Below are 17,318 nucleotides of genomic sequence, written 5' to 3'. Positions count from 1 at the left end.
TCAAACTCCTTAGTCTTCTTCAGAAGGTTTGTCAATGGATGGGCAATCTTGGAAAAGTTCTCGATGAATCGGCGGTAATATCCAGCCAATCCCAAGAAACTTCTGACTTCAGTCACGTTATGAGGTTGATTCCATTCTTTCATAGCTTCAATCTTAGCTAGGTCAACTGCAACACCTTCAGTTGATAGTACATGGCCTAGGAAGGCAACTTTCTGTAGCCAAAACTCGCATTTGCTGAACTTTGCGTAGAGCTGATGTTGGGCTAATTTCTCAAGCACAGTTCTCAGATGATGTTCATGTTCTTCGGCGGTGGGTGAATAAACAAGGATGTCATCAATGAATACTACCACAAACTTATCTAGATCATCCATGAAAACCTTATTCATCATGTTCATGAAGTAGGCGGGAGCATTCGTAAGTCCAAAGGACACCATAGTGAACTCAAACTGCCCATACCTAGTCACAAAAGCTGTCTTCGGGATGTCACTCTCTCGAATCTTCATCTGATGATAGTCAGATCTGAGATCAATCTTGGAGAAATACTTGGCACCTCTGAGCTGGTCAAGCAGATCATCAATTCTTAGCAGAGGGTACTTGTTCTTGATGGTGACTGCGTTCAAGTTCCGGTAATCAATGCACATTCTCATCGAGCCATCCTTCTTCTTAACAAATAGAATAGGGGATCCCTAGGGTGAAGCACTGGGTCTGATATACCCCTTCGAGATGAGCTCATCAAGCTATTTCTTGAGCTCGGCTAGTTTGTCAACTGACATGCGATAGGGTCTCTTGGCAATGGGTCCTGTTCCCGGCAAAAGATCAATGATGAACTCTACATCACGGTCTGGTGGCATACGTGGTAATTCTTTAGGGAATACATCGGGATAGTCTCTGACCATAGGCACACCATGAACTGTCTTCTCCTCTTTTTGTGATTCTGAACTAGCTTTAAGGGCACATAGGATAGAAGTGGACTTTCCAGACTGGGGTTCACATCTAATAACTTGGCCTAATGGGTGGGTCACTTGGATGTATCTAGGTGAACATGATATGATACCTCAGGTGAATGGTTAGCCAATCCATACCTAAGATGACATCTAGACTCATGGAAGGTAATAGGGTTAGGTTGGCTTCAAAGATAAGACCCTCAATGGTAAGACTCACTCCCTTATAGATGTGGGTGCACTTTAGGTCTCCTAAAGGTGAGCTGGTGATGATAGGTTTTCCACAGTGGGGTTACAGGCAGGTCATGCTCTCATGCAAACTTGGATGATATGTAAGAACAAGTTGCTCTAGAGTCAAATAGAACTAATGCAGTATTGCCATTAACTAAAAACATACCGTACACAATGTCAGGGGCAGCTTGTGCTTCCTCGACGTCCAGATGGTTGAGACGTCCATGAGTAGCGGATCCCTTGAACTGAGACTTCTGAGCGGCTAAGTTCTGAGGGCACTCAGTGGCTTTGTGACCTGGTTGGCCACAAGCGAAGCAGGTGAAAGGCGCACCAGCCTGTAGGGGTTAGGCGCAGGTGCCTTCCAGTTTCTAGTGCTTGGTGCAGAGCAGGTTCTATGTTGGGCGTTCATTCGCTGGGCGAGGACGGTTGGAATGGTCCTGATCATTGTGGTCCTAAGCATAATGGTCCTAGGGTGTAACGATCCTGAGCAGGGTGGGAGTATTTGGTGGTGTAGCCTCCACCACCCCTACTCAATCTAGGGTTGTCATCCCTATTGTGGCTGAGAGCGTTCCCTAGATGGTGCATCTCTATGGAACCTCTTGCGATCATGGCCACGGAAGGACTTCTCAGGCTTATACTTCCTCTCCCTATACTCCTCTCTAGCTTCAGCACGGTCCTTTTTGATCTAGGATGCAGCGATCCACCAGAGCACGCAGCGTGCTACTCTCAATACCGCCAAACTTCAGCTTGATGTGCAGGTTAAGTCCCTTGCGGTAATAGTATAGCTTCTCCTTCTTAGAGTTCACAACATAGGAAGGTGCATAGCGTAGAAGGTTGGTGAAACGAGTAGTGTACTTAGTCACCCTGTCCTTTCCCATCTTGATGTTGCAGAACTCCTCGGCTTTGGCCTCCATGATACCCTTGGGAATGTGATACTCGGTGAATGCTTCGGCGAACTCATCCCACGAGATGTTGGTAGGGTCCTCATGGGACTCACTGAAACTATCCCACCAGGCGTGTGCTGCACCTGTGAGCTGGTGTGTGGCAGCTCCAACACACTCATCGTCAGTGAAGGTGGTGAGGTCGAGCTTCTTTTCCACCTCCTTGAGCCAGTCATCGGCTACAAGTGGGTCAGGGTCGGTGCCATCATAGGTAGGTGGCCTCAGCTTTAGAAATCCCTCCAGCTTCCTTTAGAAGTCATTCTGCTGACCTCCCTAGCGATGGTTTGCTCCATCTACAAGAGCTGCAAGAAGCTAGGTCTATTGCGCCATCACCTCTGCCATGTTCGGTGGTGGTGGTGGAATGTTCTCCTCAGGCAGCGGGGTATTCTCCAGGTTGAAGGGTATCCCTCCACATCCATGGCCACAGCCATGGCCATGGTTGTTGCTACCACGCCCCTCATTTGGTTTGACTGGTTCAGGGGTGGGCGCACGTCCACTGTTCATTAGGCGAGCAGATCGGCGGTTCGGCATCTACAACACGGATCATAGGAATTTTAGTGTTTGTGCCATAAGTGCTTATAATTCAGTATGATTACATGATTTTGATGATTTAAAGAAAAACATTTATACTATCTAACACTCATTACAAAGAAACAATAAGATCCATAAGATGCAATAAGATCCAAAACATTCATTACATGGGTTTATTACATAGCATCATCTCCAGTAGCTACACTTGGAGACTCGTGAGAATCGTACTATGCATAGTGTCTCATATTACATCTCATAAGGGGTACATCATGGGGTACAACTTATGGAAGCCACTGACATGACTCATGACCACGTAGGGTCATCTACTCTAACTCATACACCACAGCTGGGATACTGACTGTTCTCGATCTCGATCTCCTCGTCAGACTTGTGAAGTTGGGACATGTACTTCAAGGCCTCAGGCGAGCTCCTTAGTAGGCTTGGCTCTAGGTAGGGTAGGGCAGGCATCTAGGTTGAGGCGAGTCGGGGCTAACTCAAACTCCTCTATCCTAGGCTTCGTCTTGCTACGAATCTCCTTGGGTAGCTGATCCCACATACCCTTCATCTCCCTGAGGCAGCTTCTTGTCAGACTTCTACCAAGCCTACCAAGTCCTCTCACACTTGCCTTATAGGTACTCATTCTGCCTGAGTGCCTCAATCAGGTGACCCTGGTTGCGAACTAGCCTTCTTCCTGAACTCCTCTAGCTCCTGAGTCATGGTCTTGTTCTGAGATTGGATTTTCAGTATATCAATCCCCTTGGACCTCTCTCTGTCTCCTCTGCTGGTTGAACTTAGCCTTCTTATCGTCCAACTCTCTCTGCAACTCCAAGACCTTGCTGTCGAGGTAGCAGTTCCTATTGCCTAGGTCAGCGGCTTTGTCCTGTAAGTCAGCGCCCTCGGCTCTATGGACTTCTTCACGACTGGTTGAGCTCATCCTGTAGCTTGGCAACTATCTCAAGCAAACTAGCTCACTCCTATGCTCCCTACGAGTCTCACTCCTGGTACTCCCATAGAATGGGCCTAGTCCTGACATCTCCTCTGCTCAAGCTGGGTCACATACTTATCCTGCTCTAGTAGATGGATAGCCAAGACATGAAGGCATTTGTCCTCCTCGGACAAAGATAACTCTGCCAACTGTGAAACTCTAGCTCACTAGGGGTAAGGCTGAGGTCGAGGGCCTAGGGAAGTAGATGGAACTCTATCATCTTTAGGTGCTCATAGTGGTCCCTCATTACTCTGTGAAGTGCCTTGTGTGAGACAGCTCGCATTTCCTCCTCAACTATGTCCTCTATAGTCGACTCGGTAAGGTAGTGCTAGCTGGGAACTCGACTAAGGTGACAATCGGTCCTTTGATTCCTCCTTCCTAAGCTAACTTTTCGGTGCAGGTGACCTTGACAAGCTTGTTAGGGGCTCCTAACATGATGAGAACTCGACAGAGGGTCTGTGCAAAACCCTTGAGCTCACATAGGTTGAAGGTAAGCTTAGCGTGGTCCAGAGGTAGCGGTCCTAGAGGCGGCCATTCGACGTTCGTTGCCATCTGCATGTTTTATGGAAACAGGTGTTAGCAGGTCAATAAATAGATAAGCCTTGCATAAAAGTAAATGCAAGGTCAGTATATAACCAAAAGAAGGGCTATTCATGTCCTATTCTATCAGTCCATTTTTGAGGGTTTCAGTCCTAGGGTCAAGTATGGCTCTGATACCAACTGAAACGACCTGATTTCTACGAAGGGAAATCCATAGAGTCGAAGTGTATTATGACCGTGGTAGATCATATTGCCCAAATTCTAGTCAAATACCACATCCATACAACGATAATATCAGAGTACATAAAGTGCCGAATTACAAAAATTATTACATAGCCGCATTGGCGGAATCAAAAGTAGCATTCATCCAGAACAGCTTGGGGATAAGATTGCCAAAACTCGAGCATAGGAACGAACCCCTCAACCGTAAAATTCCTCAGAGCTATACTCCTCAGCAGAACCTATGTGCCAAAGTTTATCAGTATGATTTGTACTAGCCACTCCCACCCTATGAACAATGCTTTGTGGAAATTGGATGCAAGTTGGATATAATCACAAGGAACCTATAAGGCTGGGGTTTCCTATGTATTAGCATATCAAGTATATAATAGTATAGTCAAGTTTTAACACCATTCCCACACACACATTCCACCCCATTTCCTGTCTAGAGCTAGGTTTCGATCCTAGGGATCGATATACCACCATCTCCATATCATCACCATACCATCGCTCAGTCGACAGGCCAACTCCCTGTCGGCACTAGTCTCATGGCCCGTAGCCTTGGCTATGACCAACACTCTCTCACTAGGGAAGAAGAGAAGGACTCATCTCACTATCTAGTTTAAACGAAAACCTAGGAAAGGTCCATAGCCAACTAGTCGGCATATGTATCGATCGATCAACCATACACTCTGCAGAGGTTTTACATAACCACAAGATCTGCCTTCTTCGCTGACCATTGTCAACTGGGCTGATTCCAGGCCGCTTGCCAGCCTAGGATAATGCCACTCTACCATTCAGCCCTAGTACACCCCAAGTCTAGTCTTGGGTGGCTAAAACTGTGAGTCATGAGCCGGGTCCACAAGGTCTCCATGAAGTCTCAGAAGGGTGTGGGGAAATCCTCCATGCCCCGAACCTCCTTGCACTAGTCCGCTATCAACCTAGCAGTAGTGGCAATATCCTACCAAATAGTCCGGCCGTCCCGCACCATATAGGGCGAGTGGTACGTAAGGCTTCCCGGTGAGTCTGAGTACTAGTAAGTCCTTAGAGATGACCAAGCCAGAATGTCTTCATCAGGGTTTTACCAGTGCCACCACAGCACCTCCACCCTGGGCTCCTCCCATCACAGGTTCACACCTAGGGCCACCTCATATCACCATTTACCCACCATAGGTATCCATTCCAGGGGTGCCCAGGTAGCACCTCACGGCAAGACTTGCCCTAGGCTCGTCGTATACTCCAACTTGGTCGACACAACCCTTACCCAGCACACACCCAAGTCACACACGCAACACTCTCCCCATGGTCTAGATAACTCTAGTTTCCACCACGCATCAATATGGTATATATAAGCACCGTAGAAATAATAAGCAGTGAAATATAGCAGCAAGCGCGTGACTTAGCCTAACAGCAGGGTGAGCAGGGGTAAGGTTACATCAAGGTAAAGGCCATCAAGAAAGCATACTACCATGCAAGTCATATCATAGTGTGATTATAACAATAAGGTAAAGCAATAGCAGCTCTATATTAGCCATGCGTAATAGGTGCTACGAGATTGGGTGGGATGTGGCACCTTCAGTGTAGTCATCTTCGTACTCCTCATAGTACTCTCAGTCCTCGTCTATCTGGTTCTCCTCCGAGTCTATAAACGATCGCATTATAGTCGCGTTAGCGACGTCTATAGAATAGAACAAAAAGCAATGAAAATTCAAAAGAGCCAAATGCACTCAAACATGAGTTCATTGCATAGAGCTCGATTTTAGATGAATTTTGGTCCTAGTCTTGTATTTTTCTGAGTTTGTATGAATTAGTTATGAATTTTCGAAGTTTGAATCATTTCTGAAAATGGGAAAAGGCTGAATTAATATCGTGCTGACATGTGTCATGCCCCTGTTGGTCCACGTGGCATGCTGACATCAGTATGACATCAGCATGACATCATTGTCTTAGCTCTAGTACTAACAAGTGGATCTAGAGCTGCTGACGTCAGCAACTAGCGTCATCATGACATCATCATGACGTCACCTCGGCTATGTTTGTCACTGATAGGTGGGACCCGCATGATGTCATCATGACGTCAGCATGATGTCTCCCACTAACAAGTGGGTCCAGCAGTCTTTATGTTGCTGACTTGTGGGCTCGGTCAACGGTCAGCTCAGGCCGGGTCCAAACTGGGCCGGTTGGGCCTGGATATGGGCTGGGCTTTGGCCCGCCATGTGGCGCGCGCTGGTGTGGCCTCGTCATCTTACTAGGCCACTAACAGGCCATGGTCCACGGGCACAGGTGATGCACGGTTCATGGTGAACCCGCCTGCTGTTGGTCCATAGACCGTAGAGCCGGTCTATGAAGGACTTGGTCCACTTACTCCTTCCCCGGGTTCGGTTCACATGCACCAAGTGCACGGACGTGTGGCCGGTGAGGGGAAAATTCCCCTCTTCTTCCCCAGCATGCTCCCACCGGTGGTGAGCTCCCTAGAGAGCCTCACCCATGGCACTGGTGTATGATTAGGGTAGGCAATAGCTTCCCCATGCCATGGCGACTGCGACTAGTGGGGTCAGGGCAACGACTAGGGCTTCCTAGGGCTCTAGCCACGGTGAACGATGGCTTGGCATGGCGGTGCTCATCGGCAAGGCATCTAGGGGCAATTCCAGGGGTCCTTGTGCCTTGTCTTCCTTCAGACAGTTAGCGGGGAGGCATAGTGTAGCGTCGATAACAACCATAAGGCGTGGTGGAGTCCGCACACAGGGGTGGTGCACGGTGGAGCTCCACCCGAGGTCCGGTGCACATGGCCAAGGCACTATGGCCGACTAATGGCTTCTTGGTCTACACAGCTATCATCCAGGTGTCATGGTGATGCTCTATGGCCACTCCTAGTCCAGCGAGGCGGCCGGATGCGCATGCGGTGGCCGCGCCATGGCGGCGGCATTGCGAGTGCGGCGAGCGCGTGCCTTGCGATGGCATTCCCGATGGGCTTGGAGAGGTCTTAGCCTAAGGTGCTCACCACGGTGTGCTTGGCGGTGCAGGAGTGGTGGTGTGGTGATGACTGGTGCAGCCATGTAGCAGTGCGTGGTGCTGCGCCAGCTCATGGAAGAAGATGGTGGCGCCTTCCTCTACTCCGGCGACAATGTCCTTCTTTGCGCCTCTCCTCCTCTCAGTCCCTTGGCTTAGTGTGCTGGTGCGAACCGCACGGCGGCGGCGAGGTGAATGGTGGGCTAGGGCTTGGGGTCCTCCTTTTATAGGCCATGTTCCATGCTTATCCATGGTGGATGGTGGAACAACTGCTGATGCACCAAGCGCATTGGACGGCCCTCGTGTGCGGGGGTGGTTGTGTGGGTGTGGCGCTAAGGTGGGGGACAGGGTCATGAGATGTGTGTGACCCCGAGTTCACGCCTGCTCCGTGGTCGGCTCCTAGTTGCGTGGTGGAGGGAGCGTGGGGAAGACGATGATGCTGTAGCTAGGTGGCTGACAGAGGGGGCCCATTTGTCAGCTTGTCCTAATGCGGCGGCGTGTGGTGCATGATGGCTGATGGGCGGGTCTGGCTCGTCAGCGGCTTGTGCATGCGTGGGTGGTAGGGTGTTGCTAGGCCGGCTTCATGGGCCGTGCATGTGGGTGGGAGGGCAGGCAGGCTCTGCTGGGTTGGCTCGCAAGGCCGAGCAGGCCTGGGCTGCTGCTGCTCCCTCTTCTTTCCTTTCTCTTTTTCTTATTCTTTTTTCTATTATGTTTTCCTTTCTCTTTTATTTGTTGCCAATTTGGTTAGGGTTTAATTTATTTAGTTTCATGTACAAGTGTGCACCTTGATTAAGGGTGGATCTTAGGGCTGGTTGGTGGGGCCACATACTTAGGTGGTACTTAGGTGATTAATTTATTGCATAATAAATTAATTATAAGTGGTCACTTTTATTTGTACAACAAAAGATCAATAAAAGGCAACTCACTTGTTTAGAATTAAAATGCATGCAAGAATGTATGTGTTAGGGATTTTAAACACACACATATACAACAAGTGACATGCTATGCTTATGAGTTTGTTTAGTTGGATTATGACTAATGCAACACTTAGGGTTAGCTCCTACAAATGTCACTCATCATCACATGGGGTTCTGAAGAAAAAAATTTGTAGTTGGGATTTTTGGTGTGTGAATTTTTGGGTTGTTACAGGTAGCCTATGAGAAGACCAAAATTGAGTCTAGATGTGAAAGTCAGAATGAACCTTGGTGTTGTTCATTGATTCAATGTATTTCCAAGATATTCGGAAAAGTTTGTCCTCGAAAAATGGAAAGTCTGAAGGTTGGAAACCTTCCACCAGAGTTTACAGTTCAGGTGAGGGTCTCTGCATGGGGGGTATTGGTTCGGCTTCAACCGAAGAGACTTTCTCATGGCTTGATTCAGGTTCTACATGGAGGGGTTTGATGGAAAGAGTGCTTTCTAGGATGTGATCTAGAAGCGCTTCTCCTTCTACTATGGTTTTGTGGTTAAAGGACCCTCCGGTAGTGATATCAAGCTATAGAGCAGATTCCTTGCTAAAACCTAACCAGAAGTGTTGTAGCAACATATGGTCTGGTATAAACAAGGCTGGGCCAGAGTGTGCTAAGATTGAAAATCTAGCCTAGGCTACACCTATGATTTCCTTCTCATGCTAGCGGAAGCTAAGAATCTCAATCGCAGGGAAGCAATTCGAGATATAGGGAAGAATGCAGAACAGAATCTATCCCTCAATTCTTCCCAATCTCTGTTTACCTTCCCTTTGTTGTGGGTGGAGGTTGTTTCACCCTCTCAAAAGAAGGGAAACAACTTCTACTAAAGGTTTTCTTGTGTCATGCCTAAGATGGTCAAGTACGCATAGAGCTACTCAAACTCCCATAGATGATGGTAAGAGTTTTCATAAACTTAACTTGAGAAGGTTTGTTCCTGAACCATGGCTATAAAACAAGGATAGAGTTCATAGCCAGAAGTTGTGATTGGTTTCGATGGTGGTGGCTCTTAAGAACTCGTCCTTAGGAGCAGAAAGATTTTTTTGAATGGTAGTTTGCTCCATTGGAGAAGAAAAAAGAAAGAAAAGAAAAATATTTTTTAAAGGTAAAACACAAGGATACATGAGTGAAAGGTCCTAATGGCTAGAGGGGGGGGGGTGAATAGCCTATTAAAAAAATTCTACAACACTTAGCAAACCGGTTAGACAAATATGAGGCGAAGCAAGTGTTGCGCTAACCTACTAAAAATGCAAGCCACCTACCACAATTCTAGTTTCTATAGTCTCTATCCACACAATGGCTATGTCACAACACTAAGTTAGTGTGCTCTCAACGGCTAACTAAAGAGACACACTAACCAAACTAACAAGCTCCCATGACTAGCTAATCTAAAGAGCTTGACAACTAGTTTGCGGTAATGTAAAGAGAGAGAGCAAGGTGATTATACCGCCGAGTCAAGGAATGAACCAATCAATCACAAGAATGAATACCAATCACCTCAGAATCAAATGGTGACACAATAATTTTTTACCGAGGTTCACTTGCTAGCCTAGCAAGCTAGTCCTTGTTGTGGCAATTCACTCACTTGGAGGTTCATGTGCTAATTGACATCACACACCAAACCCTCAATAGGTTGCCGCACAACCAACACAAGATGAGGATCACACAAGCCACGAGCAATTTATTAGAGTACCTTTTGGCTCTCCACCGGGGAAAGGTCAAGAACCCCTCACAATCACCACGATCAGAACCAGACACAATCACCAACCTCCTCTCGACGATACTCGTTGCTCCAAGCCATCTAGGTGGCAGCAACCACCAAGAGTAACAAGCGAATCCCATAGCGAAACATGAACACCAAGTGCCTCTAGATGCAAACACTCAAGCAATGGACTTGGATTCACTCCCAATCTCACAAAGATGAAGAATCAATGATGGAGATGAGTAGGAGGGCTTTGGCTAAGCTCATAAGGTTGCTATGTCAATGCAAATGGCCTAAGAGAGTGAGCTAGAGCTAGCCAAACGATATTTATAGACACCCCAAACAATAGAGCCATTGGCTCAATTATTGGGCTGACTGCGGGACTGGCCGAACATGTAGGTCAGTGTACACCGGACGCATACGGTCGCAGCCTAACCACCATATGTCCCTTTCAAATTGTTTAGCCATTGGCGCCCAATGGCTATCCCTACACACAGTAATACTATGTGATCGGACACGCTGTTAGAAAACGACCGGACCCAGGAGATGCAGTGTCTGATCGAGTCTAGAGAGCTCCCAGAGTCCGCTCTGGTTTGACCAAACGTGTCTAATCACATCGGACCAGACACTCCCAGCGTCCGATGAATTATTGCGCCAAAAACCAGAGACTTGCTGGTTCACACCAGAATGCTTTCAGTTCGCTCTCTGCAATCCTGTATCGGGCTATATCCCTTTGACCTGACGCTGAACATTAACTTGTCACCGTCCGGTCACTCCACTGAGCCTAGAGTTCAATCACTTTCACCTAGTCGCTCACCTCAGGTCCAAATATCAGACGCATCCGGTCCTGATTCTGAATGTGTCTGGTCACTTCTGTCTAACTACCCCAAGACTAGATAAAATACCGGATGCGTCTGGTACCAATTTCGGACGTGTCCAGCCACTCTATGACCAGCACAACTAACTCCTTTTCAACTCTATCTTCTTTACCCTTGCTTAAATGTGCCAACTACCAAGTGTATCACCTTGTGCACATGTGTTAGCATATTTTCACAAATGTTTTCAAGGGTGTTAGCACTCCACTAGATCCTAAATGCATATGCAATGAGTTAGAGCATCTAGTGGCACTTTGATAACTGCATTTCGATATGAGTTTCACCCCTCTTAATAGTACAGCTATCGATCCTAAATGTGATCACACTTACTAAGTGTCTTGACCACCAAAACTGAAAAAGCTCCTATCAAGTTTCACCTTTGCCTTGAGCTTTTTATTTTTCTCTTTCTTCTTTTCCAAGTCCAAGCATTTGATCATCACCGTGCAATCACCATCATCATGATTTTCACCATTGCTTCTTCACTTGGAGTAGTGCTACCTATCTCATAATCACTTTGATAAACTAGGTTAGCACTTAGGGTTTCATCATTTCACCAAAACCAAACTAGAGCTTTCAACGAAGTGAACTAGGTTCGGAGATAATACAGCAACTGGTCCACGGCAATGGCGCCAGAAATGCTTGTTGGTATTTCTTAACGCAAATAGAAATAATCCACAAGCGCACGAAATTACCATTGTAGCATTTCACCCGTAAGTATTCAGGGTGTTATATTTCCAAGAGGAACGGAGGTGTAAGAGTCTCTTAAGCAAGTTCACATAGGATGACAAGAAGAAAGATAGCTCGGGTAGTGAGGTTTTCTAAGGATAGAGATCCTAAGTCAAGATAGCTTTGCCACTATAGACTTGCTTTGGGCATCGAATAACACTTGGTCTACCAAGCGGTGCCGGCCTACGGCTCTACGCCATACTCGGATGTGGGGGATTATGAGGGATGGATAGGGCTATCACCACCTACCGCCTACCCCTCAACCATGGAGTATGAGGCAAACGAAGGTAGCCTCTAGCCTAGACACCACGTCTACGCTATCGACTATTACTCTAGCATCGATCAGGGTTATCCAGTCTTTATCGAGGCCCTTTACTACTGTATTCATCACAAGGATGAACGACGAACCCAGTAAGTAAATAATGAACAACACTAACTTAAAGTAGAACTCACCACTGAAGATAAACATGAACCTAATACTCCAATTAGTATTCGGTTCGTAGAGGTACAAGTGGAGAGGAGCCGATGATTTATGTCATTCCTTCTACTAAGTGTACAAGGGGCCCCAAGTACACAAGTTGTAATAGATCGGGATTTCCAAAATAGAAATTCTGACCTTTTTGTCCCTCTGTGATAGTCCCTCGGATATCTCAACTATCACGGGAATCAAAATTACAACTGATTATAGAGTCATACAACATCAGAGTGCACAAATGGTTATATTACAATAGTTTGGATACAACTAACAACAATCAAAACACCAGTCATTCTATCGTGGATGCGAAGCTTGGCAGTCTCCAATCCAGAGGCATCCTTGAGTGTAGAACGAAACCAGCTAGTAATCTCAACATCACTACAAGTCAAGAAATATGCACACCGCCAGATGTGTGTAGGCCATGGTCAGCACCGATGAGCTTTAGCGGAAAGTAGAAAATAAAGGAATCTAGTGATCCTAAAAGTTTGGCTATGGTTTGCACCCTTAGCGCATGCAGAAGCATAAATATATATAATATATCTTCTCAAATCCCAAAGCACAATCTCATTCTCACCATCCACTCATCATCACTTCTCACATCTCACCTCTCATCATCTATCACAACACCATCATTCTCTCAGTCTAGTCAACAAGGCGGCCTCTGCACGCCCCTCGTCTAATCAGCCTCAAGCCGTACCTTAGCTTTAGGGGGAGAGAAGCAAAGCACAAGAGAAGACTAGTGGGTGAAATAATTCACATGAATGATCATGACCGAGATCACGGTTATACATATAGTTTTAACTCTACAGAGTGTGTACACCAAGACCCAATAGGATCACCATCATTGATGTTGTGCGGTGTCTAGGCGAACACCGCTCAAGAACTAGCACTATTCCTCACCAGACTGCCCCCAAGTGGAGTAGCATACGGCAAGACGTATACACTTGGGATCGTGATTAGGGTAGCCGGAAAAACCGTTGGCATCCTTCTCACTGTGCTCCTAGGGCTAAACCCCATGTACCTCTTCTCTCATAGCACTGGCTTAGTCCGCACTAACTCAATAGACTGGCCCCACCCATTCAGGGCCTATGGCATGCACGATTAACATAGTCCCATGTCCTAGGCATCAACCCACGATGGTCCTTAATTGGCTAGAGTAAGCACCTTCCACAAAAATCACGTGGCCCACCTCTCATGGGTAGCCACCACCACACACCTATTACATCATATCCATCATATCCATCAAAACTAGTCCCATGGCACTCCATGCACCCAGTGCACCCCTCCAAGGTAAATCCTCTCACTCCGGCCGATATCACCAATGAAATAGGTCAAGGCAAGGAATATCTCCAGAAGTCCTCAATCACCACCACCCACATAGGGTTCAACGCTCCCATCATGCCAACCTACCACCTACCTCACGAGGAAGCCTCATGGCCAACCTCAATCCACCCACCACATCACCAACCAACCATCACATCACATAACAAGGCATATATGTAATAATGATGGAAGTAAATGCAAGCAAGCAGGTAGGCAATATTTAAGTGCAAGTGCGAGGCTGGGTAGTTAGGGTGAAGAAGTTTTCAATCAAGGCAATTAAGGCTCATGCAAAAGCATGCATCACATAGACTAACAATGGAATAAATATGAAGCGCTAGCAATTCTACTTGCAATGCCTAATAGGATTCTCTAAGATAAGGTGCTACCATGACACCTGTGATGTCGAGGAGGTAGTGGTACAGTGTCTCCAAAAGTCAGGGTTGTCCTCCATCAGGGTCCATCACCTACGGGTGCGTTGTCGGATCCATCCGAGCTCGAGTCGTCACTATGCAAAGAAAAGACCGAGAACGGCCACCAATAAGAAGCAATAAAACCACAATAAAACCTAACTCAACTAGACTCGAAAACTACACTGGGAGGTAGAGCAGGATTTTCAAAAATTTATGAGATAGGTTTCATAATTTTTGGAGCTAGGATGAGTTTCGTATGAATTTTTGAAGGTGGATGGATTGCTAAAAACAGATAAAGGAGAAAGGGCTAAGGTCAAGTGGGCTCGCTTTGGCTTGCAGCAGCCCACGAGGGTGGCGACCAGGTAGATGTGATCTGGGCCTGAGTGGCTGGTTTTGGCCCAGCGCTACAAAGGGAAAGGTGGTTGTTGCTCTAGGTGGGCCAGCGCGGGTTCTAGGCTCGTCCTTCCGTTGGGCTCCTCCAACCAATCGAGCAGGAAGCAGAGGGCGGTGAAGCATTCTCTAGGTGATCGGCAGAAGGACCGATGGCGCCGGCACCATGCATGCCTAGCTCGCGGTGATGCCGCACAGTGAGGGAGCCGACGATAGGAAGCCTACGATGGTGCCTACGATAGCTGGTGGCGAGGCTAGTGCGAGGTAGGGTTCGAGTGGCACTACAGTCAAAAAGGGTTTTTAGGGGCGGTTGTAGACAATTTGTAGGGGCTGTTTGCCCAGCCGCCCCTACGCAAGGGTCTCTACAAATCATATATTTGTAGGGGCAGTTCCTAGACCGCCCCTCAAAATCGATTTGTAGGGGCGGCTACAGTACCAACCACTCCTACAAATCATTTTCGTGCCAAAAAAAATTAAATTTACAATTCAAATTCGACCGGAACATATATTTTTTATGCCCACAGTACAACTACTCAGAAGTATACAAAAACAAACCAAAGTATTCGACCCACTCTCAACCCAATTAACAAAGAGCCATCTCGATGGATGGCTCACAGTGCAAGCAACACAATGTATCTTAAAGCAAACAAAAGTATCAGACCCACTTGCCTCTCTCTCACACAACTATATAGCACAAGATAACTTTCTTCATCATGGTGACCACTAAGACCGAGGCCCTGACAATATGAGAACTTTTAGATTGCCCTGAAAAGGAAGTACACATGAGTTGGACAATTTTCTAATACCACATTATGGTAAGAGTTAGTCCACCTAAGTGGGAAAGGAAATTAAGAATGTAAAACTCTAACCTGGAGACCAAGAGCCCGCCCCTGAGGCAATACTTCATGCCATGTCAGAAGAGATCTCAATCACTTCCATTGGTTGAGGACCTGTGAAGACAAGTAGTATACAATTAACTCCAAAAAATGCACCATGTGCCATAGAGTAAAGGACACTACAATAAGCTCTGACCAACAGAAGAGGATGACTGACAAGCTTTCATGGCATTATTTACTTCCATTAATTTTACTGTGCAACTGCATTAATATTCAAGCACAGACCACACGTTTTTTTTACAACATCGCTAGACCACACGTTGGACCACCAGGAAAATCATTAAACAGATCCGCCCAAGTATTCTCTAGACCAGATATCAACCAAATAAAACAAGTCTAAATTGTGAAGAAAGACCGCTAGGAATAAGCCAATAGGGTTTAAACTAGCTAACAGTTTTAAAATCAGTTTGTGCAAATGGATTTTGGGAATGATTATGTTAGGCAGTGCAATCAAACATGGTTGCTATAATGATAGAATTGATAATGCAAAAGATGAAACTAGATGGAAAAAACTGCATCTACCAAACCATTACAGAATAATAGTAAAGTCATCTGAAAAGAAATCACTGACAACCAGTACGCCATAAAATCAACAAACCTACTTACTTCCAATAACATGTAGCTTAAATTTTCCTAGACAACAAGAGAAAATTCGTAGGCAGGCAATACATTGGTGATCCAACATTCTATTTTAAATAAACTATAAAATACATTCTGCTGAACATCATGAACAACAATGCAATAAGTTATAAAGATCATGGCAAAACAGTGCGCCACATTCAACAACATAATTCCATGAATGTTCCAAACTAAATCACTAAGGCAGATAAGAAAAGAAGGAAACCTTAGATGTTCCCGACTCATCTTCTTCCAAAGGAACAGTTGCTTGATCACCATTACTCCTCATACTAGAAAATGCTGCAAGGAAGAAACCAGTTCACTAAGTAGAACATGTAGGTTACAGGTCCACTGGAACAAAATGATTAGTCCAACATAAATATCAAATAAAATTTTAGGGTCTGCAGACTAACGTACACATCAATCAAATTACTTGCAAAAAGAGTTAACATGGTACTTGCCCATCTGCAATTATCAATAGGTCATGATATATATTGCCCACCACTTTGCAGCCCTCGTCCTCACTGCCCAACTCAATGGATTTGTCTCCCCTACACAAATAACCAGTTAACCACCATGAAGATAAAATGCAACTATAAAGCAACACAGCAAAAAGATAGTGCTAGGTGACACTGTAAAACAACACAGCAAAAAGATAGTGCACCAACTATGAAGGTTTGCAGCAGCACTAAAGCACTGGCCATAGCACACATGAATTTAATCTAGGCTGTCTAAGAATCCAAGTCCAAGATTAGAAGTACCTGAGTAATTGGGGTCGAAGCAAATCGATGAGTAGGTACAGACCTGCAACATCTGTAGCAAATCGATGAGTGGGACAGTTATTTAGCTTAAGTGAAGTTACTTTTAGTCTTAAGGGATCATATTTCCTAATTTCTTTAGCTTGCCCTTATCTGTAACCTGAGTACCCTAGCCCTGCATCAACTAACTCTTTGTGCATTTCCTGGACTTTAGCTTGCACCATGAATATGGTTCCTCTATCTTAAAATATCTATGCTCAACTGAATGGGAATTTGCAATTAAAATGCTGCAAGACTGGAACTGAAAGACTGAATACTTACTCTTGAGTACTAAAAGCCAGGAAGCGGACAGCTAGTAGACAAATTGATACATCATCAGTCCTCAAAACGAATCCCTCCCTCCTAATCAGTCGGCAGTCAAAACGAAGCCCCTAAAAAATTTGTTCCAGTTGCTATAAACCATTTTTCACGTAGTGTGGGCAGCGTAGTAGGTGGCCGTGCCTAACGGCTGGCTTGCCACGGCGCTTAGGACCGGTCCACGTGGTCGAGCTTGGTGCGATGAAGCCATGGCAAGGAAAGCAAAAGGTAGGAGCTTGTGCTCGTGCATGGGCTATGTACGTGTCCAATCAGTGGTCATGTGTAACACCTCTGGTGTTTTGACCTAACACTAAAATTTGACATGTCATCATATGCATTGCAAAGCATTCCTAAAGTAGAAAATTTTGAATGCATTCACTAAATAAGTTTTATTTCATAATGTTGTTATTTCATGTGATGTGATTCAAA

The 17,318-nt window shown here is 45.9% G+C and overlaps 1 long non-coding RNA gene across 1 annotated transcript; it reads right to left on the bottom strand.

Annotated features, from left to right (window-relative positions):
• Positions 1–15,500: 15,500 nt before the first annotated feature.
• LOC136501590 (uncharacterized) lies at positions 15,501–16,952 on the bottom strand. The gene is made up of 3 exons (XR_010770320.1): positions 16,854–16,952; positions 16,536–16,587; positions 15,501–16,325 (listed from the first exon to the last, which is right to left on the bottom strand). It is a non-coding gene; the product is annotated as an uncharacterized lncRNA (long non-coding RNA).
• Positions 16,953–17,318: the final 366 nt, after the last annotated feature.

The sequence above is a fragment of the Miscanthus floridulus genome, chromosome 13 (assembly GCF_019320115.1).
Source record: "Miscanthus floridulus cultivar M001 chromosome 13, ASM1932011v1, whole genome shotgun sequence".
In the NCBI taxonomy this organism is placed as follows: Eukaryota; Viridiplantae; Streptophyta; class Magnoliopsida; order Poales; family Poaceae; genus Miscanthus; species Miscanthus floridulus.
Note: the sequence above shows the minus strand (reverse complement) of the source record. Positions and strands in the feature narration are given on the sequence as shown.